The 25,302-nt window shown below is 43.4% G+C and overlaps 1 long non-coding RNA gene across 2 annotated transcripts in view; it reads left to right on the top strand.

The window, feature by feature from the left end:
- LOC144408013 (uncharacterized) overlaps positions 1–25,302 on the top strand; it is a 116,261-nt gene that overhangs the window by 84,007 nt on the left and 6,952 nt on the right. The gene's annotated exons all lie outside the window — the stretch shown is intronic.

The following is a 25,302-nucleotide window of genomic DNA, read 5'->3' as shown; positions in this document are numbered from 1 at the left end:
TTACCCTAACTATGAATGCACTCCTTTAGATACATATCTGAAACACTTTGCTTTATTGTTCTGTATATGAAGTTGGACCAGATTAACCAAGCAATAATACACTGTACTGTATCGAGATGTAGTGAACAATCCTCAAAAGATCTAAATCAAGTTACTATTCGTCAATCTTCAATGTGGGAGAAAGTTTAGACTTTTAGTCGAGTTATACAGGCGTGAGACATCTTGGATTAGCTCCATTTCTGGCTCTCTCTGACCTTCTAATACTTTGAGCAGCACCTGCCAGCTCTTGCACATATTTCATCAATTTGAAGTTAGTCATTGGCCTCACTTTGCTCTCTCTGTTCAAACAACTTGCCAACAGCTCAGCACCTCTGCCAGGCACTCAGTCTTTGTGGCGGGTCTTTGATGCTTTATCTAAACACCGGTCTTTATCGGAGTGGACGGAGGATGAGATCATCGGGACAGTATGGTCAGATGTTTTGGTTACGATAACAGCTGGGTGTTAGCCATTTTCACAGCCGAAGGCTCACTACATTCAGTCGTTATTCTCTTAAATGTTTATTTAAGGCAAACGTAGTTCAAAAACAGGTCAGATTGTTCTGACAAAGTAGGTAAATAAATTCAGAATAAGTTAATATGTGAAAGTTTAGGTCCGTACTGCAGCTCGGGCGTTATTTTCCCCTCGGGGGGGAGGGGGTGCACTGTATGTGTGGAGGTCACGCCTAGGTCATCGTTCACGAAAACAAGCGCAATTAGTGCTGTGACTCAACTTGCTCACATAATTCACACGTAAACCCCACCTCGTAAAGCAGACCGTTAAACTTTAAAGCACGTGTGATTACTCATAATTGCTCCACAAAATTGATTTATTAGCGCGGCGGCGAGGCCGTGCGAGCCGAGTGCCATCTGACCTCCAGCTGACTGAATAATCAACAGGCTCCCCGACCAGGCAGATGTTTGAAAGTGTTGCTGTTTTATCAGGCCCGTAATGCGAACAGGCATACAACCGGATTAAATTAAATCACGTGAGGACAGACAGCTGTGACACATTTGGACTGTGCGGCTCGCCCCCCCCCCCCCCTTTGTGCTAATAGCAGCGGATGTTTCCAAACATGAAAGACGAGCCGGTCCACCAAACCGGTTTTAATGAAAGTGCTAAAACAACAACAACGTGTTGGCCGACGGGTTTGAAAAGAAAATCTGCTTTTCTCCGTTGCCCGAAAACAAATCCCGAAAGTACAAACCGACGCAAACGGCAGCTTCACAAACGGAGAATGCGGAGCAGATTTTCCTCTGCCTGACGCCGCACCCCTGGCTGCGTGTCAGGCGTGATGGTCTTTGGGGACGTGAACAATGATCCCCTGGCTTCAATCCTTATTCTCTAATTGCTGTTTAATTTCTTGCTTTGCTTGTGATTCTAATGTGTAGCCAGCTTAATGAAGCGCGCACGAGTTGTTTACGAACTTTGTGCACGTCCTCGCGTGCAGCGCGGTGGATCCTAAGGTCCGTTTGCACATCGAAACCCAGGCCTTTTGTTTATTTTAGTGGCTTTCTTCTTTCGCAGCCTTTCTGGCAGCATGTGGTACAAACAATTATTTATACTGTAGCTGTAGAAAAGGGTTTGATGGCTTTTCTTATCTCTGAGTGTTTCCAGTACGCAGTAAGTGATACTTTTAGGGGGAGAATGGCCAGTTTGTATTCTGAAGTGGCGGCCGTCGTACGCTGTTGTGTCTGCCCCAAGGAGCTGTCGACTCGAGTGCTTTTTTTTCTTCTTTTTTTTTTTCCCAAATCTGTCACACTTTTCAGGAACAATTAGAGAAAAGAAAGTAAATTGTTCCCAGCCACTTGGATTGCTGTCTTCGCGACATCTGCCACCGCAGTGCGGATGATAGATTCCTCCTTCATTAGCCAGGGGTGTGGGATTACCCAGCGAGAACACATTAATCACCACTTTCTGTGGCAGTCTGAATGCACTGCGCTTTGTTAGGGAAAAAAAACCCTTTTTTTCCACTGACATGTCACTCTTGTCCTGTGACAGGCCACAATCAATCATCGTGATTGACAGCACTGATAGGTTACACTGTTTACACAATGTGTAATGAAAGATCATGTTACCCACTATTGTTGTGACTGAGACAACTCTTTCGGGCCGGCTATGAATGGAGTGGGTGCTTTGACTTAAACACAAGCACACACGTTTTTTTACTTTTTGTTTGCAGAGCGCGTCGCTTGGTCTTTCTCAATAAAAATCCATTGAGAGAGATGGGCAATGTGCAGAGGATCCATCAGCCAATCAGTGCCATTACACTGTGATGGCAATAAAAAAAATGGAAATCAACAAAGAAATGTTTTGGTGTTAAAGTCAAATCCCACGGATTCACTTAACAAAATTGTTATGGGAATCTTACAAGAGGGGTGTCTATAGATGCGTTTGAGAGGATATCATAGTGTTAAAATATCTTAAACTTCTGTCATCCAGAGGCCTTATTTCAGAAGGCTGTGTGCATAAATAACAAAGCCAGAACTTCCCAATGAACCAATCAATAACTTCATGGTACCCTGTCATGTGATAGTATGTGATAAAGAACAATTAAAACCAAACCGCCCACAACACACGTTATAGTAAACTAAACGGAATATGTAAATTCATTTTAAGGTTGAAGATGCAACCAAACAGTGTTTTTCCACCTTTTTGTAACGAATCGACTACAGTGACCTCACTGGCGTTCAAAGCAAGGGCACATGCTGAAGGGGGCCTGTTCCTCTACCAGTCCACTTCCAATTTCATGTGTTTTCTGCCTCTGTCACCTCTATATCAGCCCTTCAAAGGACATTCATCATACAGTACTAACACTGTTTTAATGAGAAATGTATTAAACTTTCAGGAGCTGTAATACCTAAAACACTCATACATCAGTTTAATGTGGACAGGTTGATAATTGTGCTCTGCAGCCATCAATCAGCCCTGTGAGTTATAATTAGCCCCTCCAGATTGTTTGGTATTCTTTCTTATGGAGGTTTCCCAGAGACCATCTGTCACTTTTATCACTTATCTGGACCTTACCTTGATCATCTAGAAGTGTACACACAAACACATCTCACGTGTAAACACAGATGCGGCGTGGCCTCCGGATGACACTCTTCGCTGGGTCATGTTGTGGGCAGCGGGGTCGAGAGGTTGGGTCACGTGACTTTTCACTGCACTTTCATTTACAAGAAATTGTAAAACCCGAAAATAATTGAAAGCCGGATTTCAGACACTTAACGTTCACGAAGGCTCTTTAGAAACCTTTGGGTGACATCATGGAGACTACCTCCATATTTCATACAGTCCGTTAGTCCGAGGCTTATTTATTTATTGTAAAACTGTTTCTGAATTTCACTTTGAATATTTCAACTGATTGGTGAAATCAAATTCCTACATGGTCTTATCATTGAAACAAGCACTTCTAATAAATATTTGGTTATTTTGATTATAGCTGTGAGCTGACCCAAACTATTGTAAAGCTTTAACAAACCTGCTGAAATATGTCATAATTTTGTGTAATTAAATGCCAATTTTTTAGACTTAAATCTAGTTCAAAAAATGCTGTTACCAGTTCTCATAATGTTTAGAGACCAGCACCTTTTATTGGTACACTCGCAGGCAGTGCTGGACAGAAAGTTGACTTTCTCTGTAATGTAATGTAGAGTCCACAGAGCAGAACGCGACAGTGACCTGAGGAGATAAGAGCTGAAACAAAGCCAACTCATTCCCACTTACACAGCTGCAGGAAGAGACATCAATTCCTACCTGTCATCTTTGCCCCAAGTACACCGTCTCGTTACGATTATCTCTCCAATACACACGTGCTTAAAAAAGCTCCAGTAAATCAGATCCGCTCCTTTTACAGGTGGGGCTTCGGTACTGTGATCAAACCGAACGATCCACCGCGGAAACGGAGCACAATGTCAAGGCGTTTAGTTGAATTCTCTACGGATGCACAGAGAGGATTAGTGTTTGGTAGTTGTGATTAAGCTGAAGATTATCACAGTCACACCGCTTTCTTAGCCGAGACCCCTCTCTGGCTCCTCTTGGGTGGTCTCTCAAGGCGAGTCAGTCCACCTCCCCGCTCGGCGGCCAACGCACAAGGTGAGCCGAGCGCAACAGCGAGACGCACACTCCCAAAATACTGTCTGAAACTTGAAGCTTTTGGCGTCGGCCTCACTCCTTTTATTATTTTTTTTTAAAGAGACTGTTAAATATGAGTCAGCTGTTGTCCTCGGGACTCCAACAGCAGCTTTAATTCCTCTGCCTCCCCCTCCTTGGCTTAAAAGAGGGCTTTGTGCCTGCAGGGCCCCCATCAGTTACCTGCTGACAGGCCGAGCATGACTGATGAGCCGCCCGAGGCGTCTCAGTATACTTTGTCAGCTGCTCATAATTTATACATCTTATCTCCGTCAGAACAAAAGACAGAGCGCGGCTTTATGGAAATGGAAACAGACTTGTTTAGGCTGCAGCATGTGGGGAGAAGTGGACGGCACTGGCGATGGTTGTTTCTCTCTGCGAGCGCCACGAGCCGCCTCGTCTGTGTGTGTGTGTGTGTGTGTGTGTGTGTGTGTGTGTGTGTGTGTGTGTGTGTGTGTGTGTGTGTGTGTGTGTGTGTGGTTGTTCTGGTAGTGAGGCACTAGGAGTCAGGTGAGGTGAGAGGTTTGTTTCAACACAGTTATGTTGTTGTTCTTTTAAGATAGCGTTAAATCCGATGTCCATGTTGATACTGACATTTAAATAATATTACTGAGTTTGGCAGCTTTGTGGTGCGTCTCTTTAACCGTTCACCTTTTTCCTTTTTTCAACCAGAGGAGACACAAAGGTTGCACAAGACATTTTTAGGGGATCCAAAAGGTTACTGTTGACGTTCCTAAACTGCAAACACACCGCGAGAACGTTGACGTTTTAGGGAAAAAGAAGGACAATTCTAACTGGCTTACTGCTGAGATTGAGGTCAGTTCAAGAGAAGAAGAAACCACTACATAACTAATTTTTTACAACTTTTATAAGCCAGAAATGATCAGAAATCCTCAGTGCAGCCTTAATATTTGTGCAGCTAAAAGTAGAAAAGTAAAATAAGGTAAATATGCAAATGTTTACAGAATGTTATTCTTTACTTTTGGATATTTGTTTTCGATACTACTTAAATCGTCTGGAATCGTCCCAAAGGATACATTAGTGGTACCTGTGATGGGAGTCAATACATCATAATTAATTGGATATTGATGTGAACCATGTGTAAGCCCTGCAGGGAAAGGCCATTTATCACTGCCAGTGGAGCACTTCCGTACTAGCGCTGGATTTCTCCCCAAATGCTGTGCTTTGGTCTCATGGATTCATTCGCCGACTCATCCTCAACTGCTTTGTCAGATTCTTATGGTCCTGCCAACTGTTTTTTGTTTTAGTTGTTTTTTTCTTTGGGCTTGAAGAAATCGTGGCATGTGTACTTACTCGCAGCAATTGACACAGCTGCCAAAGCGCGTAACTCATCCTGCTTTTGTTTGGCTTTGTTTTCCGTTCCTCGTCAGTAATAGTGTACTCAGGGTATCTGTAATAGCTGGTCCGTTCTTTTATAGGTTTAATAGGTCTTAAAAAAACAATGATCCACAGTATTGTGCGTAGCTCCACCATGATCATTCATCATTATTTCCTTTCAAGACACTCTGTGTTTGAAATGAACTTTTGCAGAATGCAGTTTGCTTTGTGTAACAGATTTGTCCGTTTTCTCTCTCTGGGAATAACAAAGACATCACTCCTCTAATAAGAGAGCGAGGCGATGAAGGGCCGCGTTATCCAGCTTCCCTTTTTCCCCCTCCGACACTTCTTTTTGTGCTTTATCTCAGACAGCTCATTATATGCTTCTGGAGTGCACGGTGCAGTTCCCCGCTTCAGAAAGTGTTACAAGCTGGCCAACAGTAGCGGACACGCGGAGGAGTGAGCAGATATCTAAACTGTTCCGTTGAAATCCATATCTCTGGCCGGGCACTGGATCATTTGCACCCCAGTGACAAGTACATCATCATCCGCCTGTAACCTTAGCTGGGAGAGGCGACGCGGGCTTTGTTCTCCGCCCGGCTCACTTGGGAATGTTGTGGCAGCGTGGTGATAGATATGATTATCCTTAATGTCAATGCGTGGCACCGTCCCCCCGATAACAGATTCTCTCAGTAGAATCCACCCCGCTTATCTCACTGCGACGTTGTTGAGCAGCGGCTGCCTTTGTGAGGAGATGCAAGGAGGCCGTTCTTTTTTTGGCAGGGTCGGTTCGGTTCATAAGTCGAACGAAACGTTTACACAATGTATTCTGGATAACTTGATAAGCAACAAGTCTAAGTAGAAAGTAGCATGTTTTGGCAATTATAAGTTTGACACAGAAAATATCCAAAACGTGTTTTTTTCATGGTGACAATTAAGTGTGCAAAACAAAGAAACTCTGCAGGTTACGGTTCTAAACTAATTAATCTGTAATTGCTTTGAAAGACCTGAAATTACCTGCTTTCAAAACCTAATGTACTTGTACATTTACCCGCTTATTAGAAAACGGTGTCATAACATATTTCCCCCCCACTATAACAAACCGTTTCTTACATCTAGTTCTGTAGGAAGTATATATATATATATATATATATATATATATATATATATATATATATATATATATATATATATATATATAACTCCCGGTTGTGAGGTGGTAGACAACCTCACCTGACACTGGTGACTGGTGGGGGGGTGTTGACGTTGTAGCGGTGGTAAGGGCGACATGGAGGAGGCCTGAGGGAGGGGGGGGTGCAGAGGATCCTGTTCAGTTCCACTCAGCAGCCCAGTGATGAGCCTGCAGGAGAGGACTGTGTCTGCAGATTACATCCAGGAGATGAGACAGAGACCTGGAAGGGGTTGATGGAGAGGCGGCGGCGGAGGGGGGGGGGCTGGGAATGCCAGCTGCCAGACAGTTCACCTTGTGCAACACATGTCTCTCAGCCCCTACTGTTCCACTATGCAAAGCCCCCTTCACCATTAGGATGACGGAACAGTTTGTGTCCTGTGCTGGGATGATAGATAAGTCGTATCTCTGAAGAACCCTGCTTGTCTTCTCCAGGTGTAGCAGCTCTTTTTTCTTTTCTTTTCCCGGCAGACAGAGCACATGGCACTTTTCGACACTCTCTCCCCAATCGTGATTTCGCATGCAGGCAGTATCAAAGGGGAGATCTTTCCCGTGCAATTATGGCAGATAATAAAGGTGATGAGGTGTGTCGCACAAAAGAAAGCAAGGGATCAAAAGGGCCGGGATGAAAGCTGATTACCAAAAGGGGGAGATTCTTGCAACCAATGACTGCCACAATGTGGGATTTAGTAAATAGGCAAAGAACTGATCTACTGAAAGTGTAATAGATTCTCCATTTCAATACTTTTATCAGCAGAAGTGCAGGGGGTGAATGACTGTGGTCATCCCCTGACCTTCCCTACAGCGGGTGAAATGCATCTAAAACTATTGGATGGATAGCTCCGAACCGTGATTGTCCAAAGATTTAGTTTATGACCAATTACCTGCTTGTTGGTATCGAGTAGCGGTCACCAGAAATATACTGTAACTAACTAAGGATTCTGCTGAACTCGACACAATTCAGTAACTATCTTGCTAAGAAGTTATAACAGCGTTCTGTGAACAAGAGGGGCTTCTAACTCAAACAGTTTGTGTTGTAACTGGGAGTTCTGATGGAATCTGTCTCGGGCTGTCAGATGTGGTGGGTAATTGGCGATGAGTGGCCTCTCACAAAGCTCTTTCTCAATTTTCTTTTTTCCTTTTTATTGCTAATAATGCATGATTGTTCTCTGTAATCCGCTGCACCATTTTTCTTTCATCCTAACAATGAGCTGAAAAAGAAAAAGAAAAAGGAGATTTGTTGGCCAGGCAGCCCCCATGCCATGCTTAGACGGCTCAACTCTCTCAAAGGGATTTATCCACTGTTGTTATGACTAATACTCTGCAGATTACAAGTTAGTGAGAGGTCACCTATCGCTTCTACTTCCTACAAGTGAGACTTGTGGTGCTTCGATTTGTTTCCTTTCCCCGACCCGGAAATGCACTGCTTGTCAAAGTGGTGAATGACGTGGCAAATCTGGCATGCTGGACGATATGGCGTAGTTGACTTTAAAGCGTGATTCGGTACATAGAAACAAGCAGAAACCCCAAATCCCTCGCGTTGTGTGAATGCTGTATGAATGTGAGTCAGTGCTGGGGGACAGTCAGATTTACAGCTCTTTAGTCAACAAATAGTAATGTGGCAGTAAATATCTAGAGGTCTAAAGATATAAACTTGTTTGGTAACCCAAAAGCTAACCCCAGAAAATGATTTGCATCTAATGTTGTGTAAAAATCACACTTTTTATTTGTAAGGATTTCTAAATGATCGGGGACACGGAAGAGTTCCTGGCCTCCAGTGACCCGCTCAAAAATAGTAAAGTCCTTAAAGGGTTTGATGCTTAGCAACAGCATTCCTGGGCCTTAAGTAGCAGTGAGCCCCGTGCTGCACGCTTTGATGTGGCTGTCAAGGCACATTTATTTCCACTTAACACCTTGTCGTCTTGTCCACATACATAAAGGCATGAAAGACAGTCGTGTTTACAGTTTTTTGTTGTTGTAATTAAATTGTGTTACCTACACGTGTTCAGGTGATGTGAGGCATACGTGTTTGCGGAGGTCTGACGCGGCAGCTGACATTTTGAAAACTGATGTCTGGCTCTGTTAATTCTGACGTCCATTGTTACGGTGACCATGGAGTGTTTTGTAATGTTTATGTTTCCAATTTGCAGCGTTGGTATTGAGAACCATTACTTCACCACGAGGAAGGAGTTCAACTGCTGGCTCATTATTGTACAGACCCGACATTGACGTCCCCCAAAGTCACCCAGTCATGTGAATCATAGCTGTGCCTCGTCCGTGTATTCTCAGTTTCAGATTACTGACATATTTATTTACAGGTGCTGCAATTAAATTCTACCAGAGGCCTTTTGTGTGCATCAGCGCTTCGCATGACGTCGGTTTGGCACCACCTCCATGCTGCTCGTCTCCGTCGAGCTCCGACTAACCTGCCGCGCGTTTCGCTCTCACGCGGGAGACGTGGGCGGTTTGTTCTTCTCGTCCTGTCAGACGGCCCGTTCTGTCCTCGTCCACACGTCTGTGGGGAAAGATGTCCAAGCGCTGACAAAAGCACCAAGCTGTCGTCGGCGCGTTGGCGACTTGTCGGCTCTATTAATCCATTTTGGCCGCTGGAAAAAAACAGAAATGCAAAGCTAGCTTATTAGCATTATTACAAACAAAACTATGTTTAATTATGGATCCAGCTGCCACATTTCTGTCCACCTGGTGAATGCTTCTCCCTCCTTTTAGCTTTGCTTTGGTCCAACCTTGAAGAAATCCACCTTCAGCTGCTCAACCTTCTCCTTTGTCTGTTATTTGGCAGCGTAGAGAGCTTTTTTTTGCTGAAAACTCCTGGCCGTTAGGAATACTGAAAGGAATGAGTCAGTGTTCACAGCTGGACGGGGGCCGTGGCACATGCCAAACCGACATAGTTACTGAGTCACAGTTGTTGAGCTGTTCTGTCAAGGTGCTTCCTGTAGTTTGTATCTTATCTTAGCATCTAAACAGTGGCCACTGAAATGTTATCTACTACTTTAGATGTTTATACAAAGCCTGCATATAGTACCTCGCTTTTTTTTTTATTGTTTGGGCCTCAGAATCAAGGTTTGTTATTCACATCATATTCTCCGGCTCCCAGGAGCCCCTTGAAGCTTGAAACGCTATCACATATTTTACTGACAGACAATCTTTTTTTTTTTTTTTTTTCCAAATCCAAGGCCTTGATATATCCCTGTGAGAGTTTCTCTTTCAGCAGAAACATGTTTTCCTGGGTTTCTCTGATAATGGCTTTGATCGCTGACAGTGAGTTGAGCCTTGACCTCGTGAACTTGTGAAGTTGTGCTTTGTGAATGAGAAGTTTAGAGAAATGCAACATTTCAGTACGACGCGCAGGAAGTAGCATGAAGACCAGACGAAAGGACGACATTGAAGTAACCGTTACACGCGATGGTGCCGCTCGGCCGCCGGCTCGAGTCGTGCGTCTATAACTCCGAACAACTGACAGTTTGGCGAGACACATTTGTTTCTCATCAATGGTTTCCTGTGAACAAACGCAACGTGGTGATTTCAAACTTCAGTGATTGAATATGTAAGCAAAAGGCTATTTGTAGACGCTCGGCACGCACAAAGCGCCATCAGCTGTGTTTATGGCCGTCTGATTGTTTTTGATCTCCACTAACTGCCGAGGGACATTTGGTGCCTTTGTCGGGTCGCATGGGCCTTTTTTCTTTTCTTTTTTTCATGCGGCTCCTGCTGTGAGAAGCGCCTGTGCGAAATGTTTGTTTAACCAAAACTTATCTGCCGCCTAATCTGCGATGGGACGACGGCAGCACGCGGCCGCCTTGTATCATTTAGCGTGCTACTTCGGTAAACAACATGCCTCTGCTCAGCAGGGCTGTCTTCACAGCGGAGGCCCCCTCGGCGCAATGAAAGCGCTTCTGTGGAGACGTGAGCGCCTGCTTCTCACTTTGGACGCCCCCACGTCATTTCTCACCGCTAACAAAGCTGCCCGCTGCCTCCTCTGCCGAGTGGAGCTCGCCATTTAGATCTGAGGGGCCTTATTTGAGAGTGCTGGTCATGCATGCAAACATGGGGGTGCAGTGAAAACCGCACTCTTTGTCTGACACACAATAGCATTTCAACCGCAGGGGAACAGCTGGGATCTCCACAGAACTGGCATTACTTTCATGTCAAGTGACAGCGAAAGGGGAATAGAGTGACTAACTTCTGGAGGAGCCTCAGCTCTTGCGCTCGTCCCCTGGTCTTTCAGGGTGGCTGGATTGGGATTATTTCATGTTCTTTTAAAGTAGTGCCAAGCGATTCTCAGAGCGGCAGCTTTGATCAGCACTGTGATTTGTAGAGTGTACATGCTAGCGGCTAGGACGGGACGGCTGCAGTGATCACACGCCTTTAACACAAAAAGGCAAACACAAAGAGGAAAATCGCTTCAGTTCCTTTTTTTTTCTTTTTTTTTTTTCTTCCAGTGTTTATAATCTCCTTCATCGCCAAGAAGCACAAGACACATTCACAACATCCCAGCATGTCTTATGAAAAACAGTTTATTTTGACACACCAGCCAGTGTTTGCTTTATCACTTTGATGCAACGACTTCTCCTTTTTCTCAGGAGGGTATTAATTCAATCCTACTGCCCAGGTTTTAGGCGTAGTTGTTTGATTTCCCACCAGTTCCCCCACACCATTCAAAAAGCCAAATGGTTACATACACAAAAAAGAAATGGGAGGGCTTCAAGTGATTATTAGTCATTAACCTGTTGATGACATTTTCCATTGCTCCGTTAATAAAAGTCTATAAAATGCCTGACAAAAGTAAAACATGACCACCTAAATCTCAGAGACATTTCATTTTGATTTTGTGTCTCCCCCATTTAGGTTGTGAGAAAGATAAAGGACACAGGAAGGCAGGAACGATTAGAGAGCAGGAGAGAGAAACGGACAGAATTAAACAGACAGGACTCGGTAGATGAAGAAGAAAGCCGAGAGGGTCCTCGACTGTGGGGTTGAGGTGGGAGGGGGGGGTCACGTTGTTTGATCAGCAGACGGCAAGGAGGGGTTGAAAAGCCCTTGATGCTGACAGTGGGCAGCGGTTTAAACCCCTGGAGTGATTGACACTTCTGCCACTCCGCTGTGGGGGGGGGGGGGGTGTATGATGCACACAGAGAGGCCTGTTCCTGGCTTCACATTTGCATCCTCTGCCCGTGGGTGGTTGTGTTAATAATACGGCGACTGGGAAGATTAATTGTGGACAAGCAGCAGGATTACGAGGGTCTTTGTGGGAGCAAAGGGGGCACTGGGTGGGAAAGGCCTGTGATCTGTGAGGCTGAGAGGAAATTAGTCAGGGCAGGCCGGAGCCGCCTTTTAACAGCGCACCTAAGGAAATGAAAGGCTTGTGCAAAGGGGATGTGATAATAAGTAGGCAGAGCATTGTTGGCATTCTTCAGAAACCAATATTGTTAATAATTAGAAGAAAGGGTAAACATTGTGAAGGGAAAATATATATTTTAACTTATGGACTTGCTGAAGAAGACACTCGCTGGGTCACATATTTTTATTAGATTAGAAAACGCCATTTGAAACCTTTCACACTATCAATACCAAAACGTGGAAATTAGGCAAAGTTGGTGTCTCGTGTAGCCAATTAAGAAGAATAACACCACAGCGAAGGTGGCTGCAGCGCCCTGCGGCTGTGTCTCTTCTTCTATTGAAGAAAGAGATGAAGGAGCAGGGCAGAGGTCTCATGCCACCTGTTGGATTTCCCTCACATAGCAGCACAAACTCACACATCTGCTTTTTGACCTGAATCTGAACCTTGAAATTATGTATTTAATGCCAGACCATCTAAAGAGTATCTTATCTTATAGTGACTCAGGTATTTTAGCAGTATGGAGATATCTGCATGCTGTTGGGGAAGCACAAAGCCTGTAATGGCACTAACGGTGCAGTCAGAGCTTCAAAGCCTTGAATGCTTTCATTGACGTTTGGCTGCTTTGCTTGTGGCTTTCCCATCAGTAATCTTTGGAAAAAAAAAAATAGTTAAGCATCTGGACATTCAAGCCTCTTAATTAAACCACTGGTGTTTTTCCAATGTAAGAGAAATCCTGAAAAATGGCCCGTCATGGCGAGCTTCTGAAACCAGACGAGGGAGCTGGACGGCTGGCGGAGGACTATCCAAACAGAAACACAGAGTTTAACAGTTGTTAATCAAATTGAATTATTCCAAGCAGACCCGTGATGCTGAAATGGCACGGCTGAATCGTTCAGTAATTTAAAGGCTGATTACCTTTACCTGGCGTGTTCTTGATTCATTGCAGGCATATTGAGCAATTTCCAGTCAGGGAAATTACACACAAATTATTTATTTTAATGCAAGTGTGCTCGATGTGGCAGAATTACCTTCACAGGAACAAATACACCCTTTAATAACAATATGCCGCGATGCAAATTCAAGATGCAATGTTGCAGTTTACTTTGGTGCACCTTTGAGCGTTACCAGACGTCCAGCATCACTCGCCAGTATCTGGAAAGATATACAATTGAAAATGTGTGTGTGACATGATGTGCTTTGAAATGAATTCCTCATACACGGAGCCTTTGTGATTTGTGGTCTCAGAGCTGAGCATCTGAGATGTAGTCTTGTATTTCAAATATGTTTTTAGTTGTGCCAAGATGTTGCACCACTCATTATTTTCCTTGGATTTCTGAAGCACCGTCGTTTATCAGGGAGATTTATTGACAGACTTCCAGATGTTTTGAATGTGTTTTGCAGCAAGAGACAAAGTATGTTTTTTAAGTTAGGACACAACCGTGCTGTAGACATTTTCATTTTTTAAGAAGAAACATGTGCACAGGATGGAACTTGAAAAGACTGTATGCTATGAAGGTACTTTGTCCTAATGAACCTAATCCCAAAGCCTTGGTTGAGGCTTCACAGCATCTTGCCATCCGTAATGGTTTAAGTTTCCTTATTTCTGTCTATAGAATAGAGCTGCTTTCTTTGGAACACAATAAAAAAGGCTTCTTTGTTGCTTTAAAGGGTCGGTTGACCCAAAATACAAAAACCCATTCTCTAAAAACAATGGTTAAGGCTTTGGGCATTTAGCCACGCTGAGAGCTACGGTTTCATTTTCACCGATTCTGAAGCCCGAGCTGCTTTAATAACGACTAAGTTCCTTTAACCGTAAAAAAGTAGTTGTTTTGAAGTAAATACAGACATTTTGATTTCTCTCTAGGTGTATGTTCTTTGATATAAGAGAGAGGACACTCCACTAAGTCATGGGGGCTTCATAGATTAAGCGGATTTAACACCTAAAATTAACCTTTAAAGTCAACTTTGTGAAATGATTTTGAATTCAGTAGATTTCCGTTACAGAGATGAAGCTGCACGTTAAATGGTGCTGCACTATAGTAATAGTTAAAAGCACTTTTGAAATAAAAAGTAATATTCATGAGAATAATTGAATGCATATTATATTAATAGACTCTGAAGCGATGAATCACAGCAAATGAATGTGGGGGAAAAAAACCATCTTACCCTATTAAACTTAAAGTTAAGATCTGACCTCTGGGTCTTGGCACTGATCACAACCCCTGTGATAAGATTATAAAGCTGCAGGGCAGAAGCTAAAAGACAACGGATGTGCAGTATCTCTGCTCTGTATTTCCCCAATGTTCTCTGTGGCTGATTTGATTTTTCAAGTTTGATTGAGCATGCTTTGAAAACATCGCAGCACTACTGGGAGGTAATTGGCTGCTGTGAATGAGGCGGGGCAAAATGATTTAAGGTCATTTAAGAAGAAAAACCAAAGCAGTTGTTTGTGTCTGTCTCTACTGAAATAACCTTGGGAATGGAAATGAGAAGCCACGGGGCCACTTTTGTTGTCACTAACGAAATGTGACACTTGGGCATTAGAGCAGTTTCAAGTCAGCGTGCATAGGAAATCTGTATTTGAACCACCGGCTTACTCCTCGGCCTCCTGAGCGAGCAGGAACAGGTTTTGCCTGGTGCTCATAGTGGATGTATCCATAAATTATCATCACAGAAGCTGCAGCTCCCCCCCTCGTTGCATTGAGTTTCAGCTCATGCTCCACTCCTCTCTCCACTCATATTTCAGCTGCGACTTTGTCATGCAGCCAAGCCCGTAATATGCTCTGAGCTCTGTATCATGTCCAATTATAATTAGCTTTGTCAGGCCTGAGCCCTACAACCCTCATGCAGATAATATGATAATATGTCTTCATAACCAAGTGACCTTACATGTGCAATATTTCGCTCCTTCTTCGGATTGCGTGTCAATAAAGTAATGGAGTCTGGGAGCCGGTGGCAGGGGAAGATTTAGATGATCTGGTGCTCAGGTGCAGTGATGTATAACCGTTATTATTCTACCTGTCGGAGTTGTATACACAGCTGGGCGCAGTATGGCGCTGGCTAGGGAGAGCGAGCCAGGCTTTCAAGGGAGGCCTTTGTTAATAAGCCTTTAATCCTTCGTTAAAGCCCAACACAGAGGCCGGCTTTCTCATTTTCACTCTGTACATAGAGAGTTTGAGTTGAAATAACATGTTTTATTATCAAAGGGCTGCAGTGTTATAGTGATATTATTCATACTAGTCCCATTGATTATTCTAGATGTCAGTGCGGGACAGCTGGTGCAGGAAAGTGAATTTGTAAATCAATTAGTCAATTGATTATCTAGTTTTCAGGGTGCTGTTTAACATCGGATCAGGGTCATTGGAGGAAAATTAAACTTTGAACAACATTAGTGAGCATTTTTATGTAGGGATACAGTAATAATTATTATTAATAAATAAAAGTGCTAAGGTATGGTTCCAGCAGCCCATATCTAAACATTGCTTTTTATCTGTATACTTATTAATATTGTATATACATGAGATTTGGACTGTTCAGAAGTACAAGTAATCTAACGACACCCCTTCGAGCTTCGGAAAAATGGGGGCATTTCTTCATTTGAAAAAAAGTTAATCGATAAATCCATCATGACAATACTTTTTTGGACCCATAATGCTTGAATACTGGTGAGCACATATTTGTTGCGAGTAATTCGCACTGAGGATCTGCCCCCCCCCCAGCTTATGTGCACAGACGTGTGCAGCCATGCAGATGGTTTGTGTTTTGGGTAGAAGCAAAGGTCAGCTAAAACACCAAAACACATTGACATATATGTAATAGCCGTAATATTCACGTGCACTGTTGCACCTCACCCCGCTGTTCTCCTCCCCTAGTTGTTAGCGACGCCTGGACAAGAGAGAGGCGCTCTTGGAGGGAGACAGTCAATTCCTGACAGGCCGCGGTTTCACTAACACTGACGCAACATAATGAGGAAGCCAGAGGTGAGGCCTATCTCAGCACGTCTGTGTGGATTCCCCTGAGTGAGTGATGTGTTCCAGTCAAATGAAGCAGTGGGCTGAGTGATATGACACTTGTCTCTCTGTGACACATGTGTTCGCAGCTAACGGTTATTGGTGTTGATGGGCCCCACTCCACTCAGCCAGCCAGGCACAGTTATTTTGATCCCTTGTTCTTTTATTTCTGTCCCCCCCGCTTCCCTGTTTTCTGTCTCCTTGCCACATCAAATCAGAGTTTAGAGATGGAGGCAGGGCCCTCAGCTACCGGCTTATTAGGCATCAGGAGCTGAGACGAGATGAAAGCAATAATGGGGACCAGGCAGCTGCGTGGGCACCTAACATCCCAGGTACGAAGTGACATTTGGGACTTTTCTCTTGAAAGGGACCCATGGCAGTGCTTCAAAATGCATAACTGTCTGTGTCATGAAGTGGTCAGGCAGATGTTAGTTTTTTTAATAAGTATTTTAGTCCACTTGGTTGAAAAAGAGATGCCATTGTTTTAAAGATATCATCTTAAATAAGAGTGAAATATCATACAGATTGAATCTCGTCCTCAGGTTCACCCACTGCTAAATCTGCCTGCACTGTTATTTCCTGTTTGCACCGTTGGCGCCCTTTGCGCTGTTAGCTCTGGGCTGCCAACTCAGACGTAACTCCGTTAAGAGCCACAAGACAATATAAATGCTCTAAATATCAAAGTTCGGCCCTGCAATGACATCACCTGCAGCCTCCGCTACTTCCTGTTCATTGCCAGCAAAATTCAAGCTTAAACAGTGAAGCTGCTACACATCACCGTGTTAGTAGCATTTTTATAGTTAGCATTTAACTTGCTAGTAAGGTTGCAGAGAAATGCTAGAGTGGTTGTAGACATAGTCTAAATTTTATTTTACATAGATCTGTTAACTAATTATGGCGGCAGTTCTGTAAATTTTGTATCAAATTTTGGTGTCATTCTTCATGATGGACTTTATTACTTTAAGGGCTTACATATTAAGCGTTTAAAATGAATTGTTTTAATATATAATTATCTGCACGAAATGGTGAGTCAATGAGTGAATGATTTGTCTCAGACTGTTATCTTGCTGTTGTGACTCATAACCTTTCTGACATTCATCAACCTTAAATCAAACGCAGACACACTTTAGTGGTCTAATGACTAGTAATTGGATTAAAGCAATTCCAGATTGATCAGCATCTGATTCTGCAATTACTGTTGGCTCAGCGCGAGCTGCGGCGTTGAATCTGAATCTGGGCGACAGCTCCAGTGGTCACAAGATGGTCACCATCAAACACTATCGGCTTCTGGTCTCTGTGACAGCTCTCATTATTGGAGGCCAGCGAATAGTCACCAACTGATAAAAGCATATCACACCGCAGAGGAAATTGAATTCTGGAGGACATAAATTCTGGAGGACGTGAATTCTGACTGCGAGAGTTCATCAGTCAGAAGCTAATTTAAGGAAGATTAAATTAATTTCAGTGACATCCATTCTATCTCGACGACGTCGGTACATAACATAATGTAGCGCTGTTGCCTCGAGATAAGAGGACAGTCATTTTAGACTGGGCGCAGCAGTAGCTGAGGATCAAGCCCTAATCCCATTGCTGCAACCTTTTTTGCAGAACGTCATGGAGGATACAGAGGGTCTGACAACCATTATTCAGTAAGGGGATTTTAAAAGTCTCTCAGTTTTGCTGTGATAATTTAATTGACTGCTGACCCAAAGCCTCGGGACACAACTTGCCTTCATACACAGCCAGCTCGGTTTTCATGTTCACTCGTATTTTTTATTTAGTCTCATCAAAACTAGATGGCATTTTTGTTTTTCTTTCAAGAAATCAATCCATGCTCTCTAGCTATAACTGCATGGTGCATTTAAATTTCACGTGTTGTGTTCATGAATAACATTTGATTTACGAGTTGCATGCCTCGTCGCATTAATTGATTTAATATAAAAAAATTTAAAAAACCACACTGCTCTTGAATCCCATATGCTACTAGACAACCAAAGCCGGGATATCTCCTTGTTGCATCCATTGGCGCGTTTGTTTTAAATTACCGATGTTCTCAGGCTGGATTTTCAGTCTTTGTGTTGTGGGAATGTCTTTGTTTGCGTCCAACTTTGCTTTCTATAAAGTATATGTGTGTCATCAACGGTTTCCTATTTACTCATTCAGCAACATTATCATTCAGATGTATTATTTGATCAATACATCAATGTATAAATACTAATTAGATAAGATTTTCTTCATGTGGGCTTCTTCATCTCATCAAGGGTCATTACACATCTTACTTTCCAAATTCCAAACAATTCGCTTCAGTCTTGTTTTAAAATGCCTTCAAAACTAAAAATCCATTGCATATCAATGTTTGTAGTATCCGGTTGTCTTTCACATTCCCACCGTGCCAAATATGGATTTTTCTTGCACGACACGATCCTTGTGGTTTGGGTGATGAATTGCCGCAAATGAATCTCCTCGATGTCCCTTGGTAATATGGCAACCATTTCAAACATTAATCTATGACGCTGAAGTTGAGCGCATGCAGGCACGGCACTTGTTTGGTCACAAAAAACAGAACGCAGAGTGAATCACGGTGACAAGCACAGTCACGCTAAATCCCAAAGTGAAAAATGAATGTCTGCTTAACTTTATCAGATGTGTCTCTGTGTTTCCTGAGGGAGAATATCAGCAACAACAATGAAAATGAATGATTTATAATCTAAAGTAATACTTCAGTCCAATCATATTTGTTGGCTTTTAAATATGATATATATATCTCATATATATACTGAATAAAGATATTGAGCAGGCTAAAGGTAACATTTAATCAAGTGCTCTGCCCTTGTAATGTCTAAATGTCAGTTTCAAATTTTGATAAATACTTTCAATGTAATTTTCTGTTAAATTGACTCACAGTTCTTTGGTACTTAAGTTATGTATTAGGTTTAGTAAGATGTCTTAACAGTGAACCGGCCAACAGACTTTCAAGTAGAACCTCAAATAACAACACAAAGATCGAGAGTGACTTCATTTCTCCTCTAATTATTATTGTTATGTTGCTAAAGCTGGTTGCAGCATAAACATGTTAATTAAATTGCCTGAAATGTTGTCTTCACGACGCATTGGCAGGACTTGTTTGAGTATCTTTGTTTTTTTCCTCCATGTAGTCATGGATAGTTCATTCGATTATATCGACACCTCAATGTACCAACATGTGTATATACAGCTGTTTGAATAGTGCCCAAAATATTTTTCATAATGAGAATTGTCCCCAGGCGCCCATGAATGTCGAATAAGTTTGAGCTTTCTTCACTTCCTGACACAATAACATTTGCTCGCCCTCTTACCCATCTTCCTTGTTCGCATGAATTTGGCCCTGATCCTCTCCTCCACCTCAGACGGATGATGTGTAGATGCAAGATCTGCCTCTCCCTCACCCATCTCTTCCTCCCACCGTCCAGCTCCTGCACTCCATCTTTCAGAACTGTAACCTGGGGTCGCCAGCTGTGCAGGGAGCCCCAGAGTGTATTTACGGTGAGATGCACTTCATCACACGCAGCTGCACAGCTGCCAACTTTACTCGGGGCGTCCTCCAGCCTCCCTGCCTCTGGCAATGTGTTTTATTTTTTTGTGCTGGTGAGACCCTGCACCACCTCTGCATGCCCCCCAGATGCTGCGCTGCTGGAGATGGTGGCATGAACTGTTAATGGCCTGCAGAGCATAAACAGCCGTGCCCGGACACTGCCACTGGGCCTAAAACAGGCCCTCCACTAAAACACCAAACAAATCAGAGTTTAGCCGTGCTGTTTTTCCCCACAACTTTCCACAAAAAGCAATGGTGTATTGATTTTTTTGCTTCTTCTCCCCGCTGTCCTCTTGTTGATATTGTGATACAGCATTAAATACCCCCCGCGCCCCCTCCCATGTTTGGCCCGGTAACTGCATAAATCTGCCCTGAGACTGCAGGGGGGCCTTGTGATGAGCTGCCTCCTTCCCTGGCGACCTCTTGTCCCCAGGCGGACAGTGTGGAGTATATCCCCCTCCCCCCTCTCTCTTTATAGGGTCCCCAGTGTCCCCTCAACCTATCAGGATGGAGAGATCTCCTCCCGCCCCACCCCTTAGCATATCAGGAGCCGTACATCTTCCGCTGGTGCGGAGCTTCATGCGAGCTGACAGCTCCTCACACTTCAGTGTTCGGATCACCTCAAGTAGCTCAGATATTGGAAAAAATGAGCACACTTCCCACCGCGGTGACCAAATGTAGATTGACTGAGGGTATCCGCAGGCCGCGGCACCCCTATCCTCATGTCCTGACAGAACAGGCCTGCTGGTAACTCTCTACATGAGAGAGAGGAGTCTGGAGACACATCAGAGGGGAAAGCTGGCTGCAGACAGAAAGGGGGGGGGGTGGAGGGGAGCGAACACTTTGAAGCTATTGGAGGTGATGTCAAGTTTGCTTAGAATCAAGGATGGTGTTTGAATATGCTGGCCACTAATATGGCACCGGTATCTCTGTCCTCATCTCTGTTTTCTGTCACTGTGTACAATCTTGGCTCGTCTCCACGGCTCCTGACAATGTCCTTTCACATCGTGTGATTGCACACTCGGAGCTGCAGTCAGCAAGCCGTCAATCACCTTCTTTGTCTGAAAGTCAGGCCCCTTTTTTTTCTTTTTTTTTCTGCCGTTAATGCACTCTTCTCTTCCAGGATCTGACAAGTGGCATTTTGTGCGAGGAGTTAAATCAACGGCCTAACCTGCTGCTCAGGAAGTCTCTTTATGCACAAGAAAAAGGAAATCCATAATGTATACATCAGTGCATTACGGCAACACGCTCATCTGGCAGTTTTTTCCCTATTATGTACAGTACCAAGTAAAAGTTTCTCATGCAGTTGAATGAGAAAGTGTGTCCAAACCTTTGACTAGTACTGTGTATATATTTCAATCCCCTGCGTCTTTGAGGTCAGCGTGAGCCTGAAACCCTCCTGGAAAGAAGCCGAAAAATAGAAAAGAACATTGTTATATTTCTTTTAATTGCAAGCTCTATGTTAAAGTCATGACTCAGCAGCACACTTTGTTCACCCAGTGGTCCCTTTATAGAGTACTCAATCTGTCTGTCTAGACATTGTCCCGAGGCAGAAACATTTTGAAGGTCAAACTAAAAAAAAAAGTGTTCATATCCTGTCTCTTTGTAATGTTTAGCAGAGCAGCTTCAGATCACTGGATGGATTTCCTTCAGACTTCTATGTTTGGTTGAGAAAAAGGGATCATACTGACATAGAGAACCATCCTTGGGTTTGCGTCACACAATTTGTGGACGAGACACACATTGTGCGTCTGGAATGGAAAAGGTCCGGGTTCATTTATTCAATTTCCACCATTTTTGACTTCATTCACTTGGTGGTTCGGTGGCAGAGGATAAAATCAGACATCACTTTATGGCCACGGAGCAATCAGACACAGCCCTCCAGTGTCTTCAGCTGACTCTTCTGGCCCTGTCAAGTCCTCCTTCAATCTGGGAGTCTGAGCAGTCGCGTGGAGGTTGACATGATTGCCTTTAAGCAGCCCCTCTTAGCCAGTGACACACAGCTGCAGCCAGGCACCTCTTCTGACAGTAAGAGCACCATGATGGATTGCCTTGCCAAAAGTGCTGATCAAAGAAGGTCAAAGTTCAGATGTGTGTCTGGCTGAACCAGGAATGTGCAATCACCAGAGATGGTTCTTCCTCAAATACCCGAGCGCGAGGCTGGATTTTTTTTTGCAGAGTAATTATGTCATCCCTTATTGGGATTTTATGGAGAGAAAAAAAGATTAAAAAGCTCACGTGTCGAGAATATTTTAGTCTATCGATCTCGAGGGTTCAACCGAGCCTCGGAATCATGATCAAGTACAAGTGTCATACTCGACACTTTGCCAATACAGTAGCAAGTGCACATAACTCTGTGACCAGTACATATGCACATTACACGCAAAAATGTCATTCGGGCTTCAGAAGCAATCTGCCGAAAAGAGCAGACGTTTAAAAGTTTCTGACATTGAGACGCGGCCGCTGATGTGGGCGGAGCTGACAGCGTCCCGGCAATTGGAAATGGCTCTGGGACATACCAAGTTCGGTGCGTGTCGGCTCTCGTCGTTGTCAGGACTCGTCCTAAGTGAAGCCGGATTATGTAAACGGCATCATTTTGCATTTGCGCCGCTAATATTCTCTGTGTGTTTTCCGAAGAGAGAGGAGACTCCTTTCTCACCTCTGCTCAAGTAACCAATCGCCTCGTTAAGTGAGTTTGAATGTTCCCTTCTGAGAGCTGTTTAATGATCCCATTAGCAGTTCTGATTAATCAGATGCCACCTAAAATCTAAAATAAAGTGTAGACTCAAGTATGTCCGTATAGCTAATACATAATCCACGTCACCTAATGAGAAATTTCACAATTTTGTGCTTGAATTCCTTAAGATAACTTGAGCCAGAAAGAAATGAAGCTTCCCTATCTAAAGATCCTGGCTGGAGGGAGAGACTTCTGCGGTTGAGGTGACTAAGGAGTCTTATTTCTGGGCCAGATTCACATTAGTGACATTTATCACTGAGAGGGAAGATGGTATAATTAGCCTGTCAGTCTACTTTAGACTGAGCTGGCGCTCTTTGTGAAGAAGAATGAACTGCAAGCCCAAGGAGCTGACAGCCAGTCGATAATGTGACAATTAATGTCATAAATAATTCTAAAGCCAATTATATTTAAATGGACCGTACCCTCTGAAATAGCACTTTATTTCCTATCACTTCATGATGTGTTCTGTATCAAACAGCCGGGGCAAATATATATTTTTTATTTCTACATATGGCCGACATATGGCAAAGCTCTAATGTGAGGCATTAAAATCAGAAGATGTATTTGTTGATCGAGTATGCTGTTGACTTATGAATACCTCCCGTCCCCGGCGTTAAATGGCAAACACAAAGTGTAAAACCACTTTAATTCATAACGATAATGCCTCCATGTTGCCAGTTGTATAACATGTCTTCAGTTCTTAAGGAATGCGAGTGGTTTAATGGCGGTGGTGGTTAAATATATTAAATGCTCCCCCTGGCCTTGGGAGGGTCAAGCCCAGTGTGATATATAGATGAGGCTGTGATGGCTGAAGGTCGTGTCTGCTTCTCCTGCATAATGCATGAATCCTGTAACTCTCTCTGGCTCCGATATTCGGAACCTGAACCTTGGGATGAAAATCTTACTAAGTAAATCAGCAAGCATGCTGGCATTTCTATTAACCTCCAGCGTGGAGTTGACACAAACATGGATCACAATAAATAATATCTTGCAAATTGTAAATCATGTTTACAACTTGGGCTGCGAAGTGATATTGTTGGATAGTGCCATATGTCTAATGTTTGTTAATGCTAATTCATTTGCACCGTAGCAGAATAGAGGGTGTTTTTAATGTGAGAAATTACAATTTCGCGAAACAAATATGGTGTATATGGAGTCTTGATTGCTATTAAACAAAATTTACTGCGTCCCTTTCATTATTTAACCAACCCACATAGTTCATGTAAACATGTGGCAATATTCTATCATTGTACGCGTTTTATTTTGCTTTTAATGAGCGGGGCCTCCCGCTTCAGAGATGAAAATAGCCAAGAGCTTGCATGCATGCATGCGTGGAGTGAGACAAAGGAAAATGAAATGTTGACCTTTACAGGAAACATAAGGGGTCAGTGCGGCACCTGTGCCTTATGGGCAAAATACCTACTGGTGACGGCAATTTGTCCTTGCAACCAGGATGGAATTAAAATGATTTTATTTGCCATTATTTCACCTCTCAGCTGAAATAAAGAAAGTAAATATTAATTAAGAATACAAACTGAACTTTATATCAGAAAGAAATATCCACGTGGCAGCGCAGAGAATCTCTACCTTGTTTCAGACGCTGCATGCGAGTCTGCGAGCTCCCCTGCCTTCCTTCATTTCCGTATCAAAGGGTAAACTAATGCAAAATGTATATGGCCCTCGGCACAAAAGATGGTGGTGCGGCTCAGTACAGGAGGATCTGTGTGCTAAAAGCTCGAAACATCTGTGTAAACACATGGCCTTTTTCCAACCATGTAGTCAATGTTCTCATAGCCTTAAGATAGATGTCCAAGGCAATATACCTTGCCCCGGGGCCGTGCTGGAATGGCTTTGAACATCTGAAAAACCTTGAGCTTCGAGCACTATACTCTTTCAATATTTCAGCTTCATGGCAAAGCATGAAATAATTATATCTATGGCTTTTATTTGACTCTTTGTTTATATAAGCATCGGATCGATCGTACAGTGGGGGAAAAAAAAAAAGGTTTTAATGATTTTTGCCGGATTACATTCAAAGGTAAAGGTGTGTTTTCTGTGGCGCAGCGTGTGTGAAGACAGAGTCAAATAAAACAACAGAGGACCACCTGCCTTTGTTGTCGTTCTTTAATTCTGTTAATAGCCCAAGGTAAAGATTTATCTGCTCTTGTCAATTTGCCTCAGCCTCAATATAAAGCACCAAGGTCACTTTTTCCTTGCCTGGCCGACAGGATTAAATTGTCATGTCACTCTAATAGGCAGCACAGGGAATCATTAGTCCAACTCAGCTGCCTGACTGGCATTTCGGTCCAATCATGAGAGTGTGCCGCCACAGGCCAGCTAGTATTGACACTGTGTCAGGACGGAGAGGGGACGCCTTAATCAGCCAGGACGCTCTCAACATTGATTTGACAAGCTGTCGTAATGACCCCCTTGTTTTGGTAAAGGATCACTGTTTATCCAGGCTGGCATTGATGCACTCGGAGTGCTGCATTGTCATGGAAACTATTACCACCAGCCAAGCCCGTGTAGCTGGACAAGAGTTGTGTTCAGAGGGGTCAGCGGATTTGTGGGTGTGTGTGTACTTTACGTGCACAGCCCAGTGTGACTGGTATCTGCATGTAGTACCTGTAGTCGGGACAGAGGTCGCTCGACTGACTAATCCTGTCCATGAGCGAAAATAACATTTAAATAAACTGCTTTAGTTTTGTGGAAATGAATTCGGTGAACGGAAGGCATATAAGTCTTAAAAGTGTTTTACGTTGTCAATCAACAAGTCGCATCTTGCCATCAGCAGTTGAACTGTTGTCTTACAAGCACAGGTCCATAAGTCTGTTTTGTCACAAGCTCCGAAATGCTTTCATCCTAAAACATTTGGATTCTCTTTTTTAACACATGTTTTATGATTGGTAATGTGTTTATTTAATTTCCGT

This window comes from Gasterosteus aculeatus, chromosome 5 (genome assembly GCF_964276395.1).
Source record: "Gasterosteus aculeatus chromosome 5, fGasAcu3.hap1.1, whole genome shotgun sequence".
Classification (NCBI taxonomy): Eukaryota; Metazoa; Chordata; class Actinopteri; order Perciformes; family Gasterosteidae; genus Gasterosteus; species Gasterosteus aculeatus.
The sequence above is the reverse complement of the archived record's forward strand: the minus strand, read 5'-3'. Positions and strand labels throughout refer to the sequence as shown.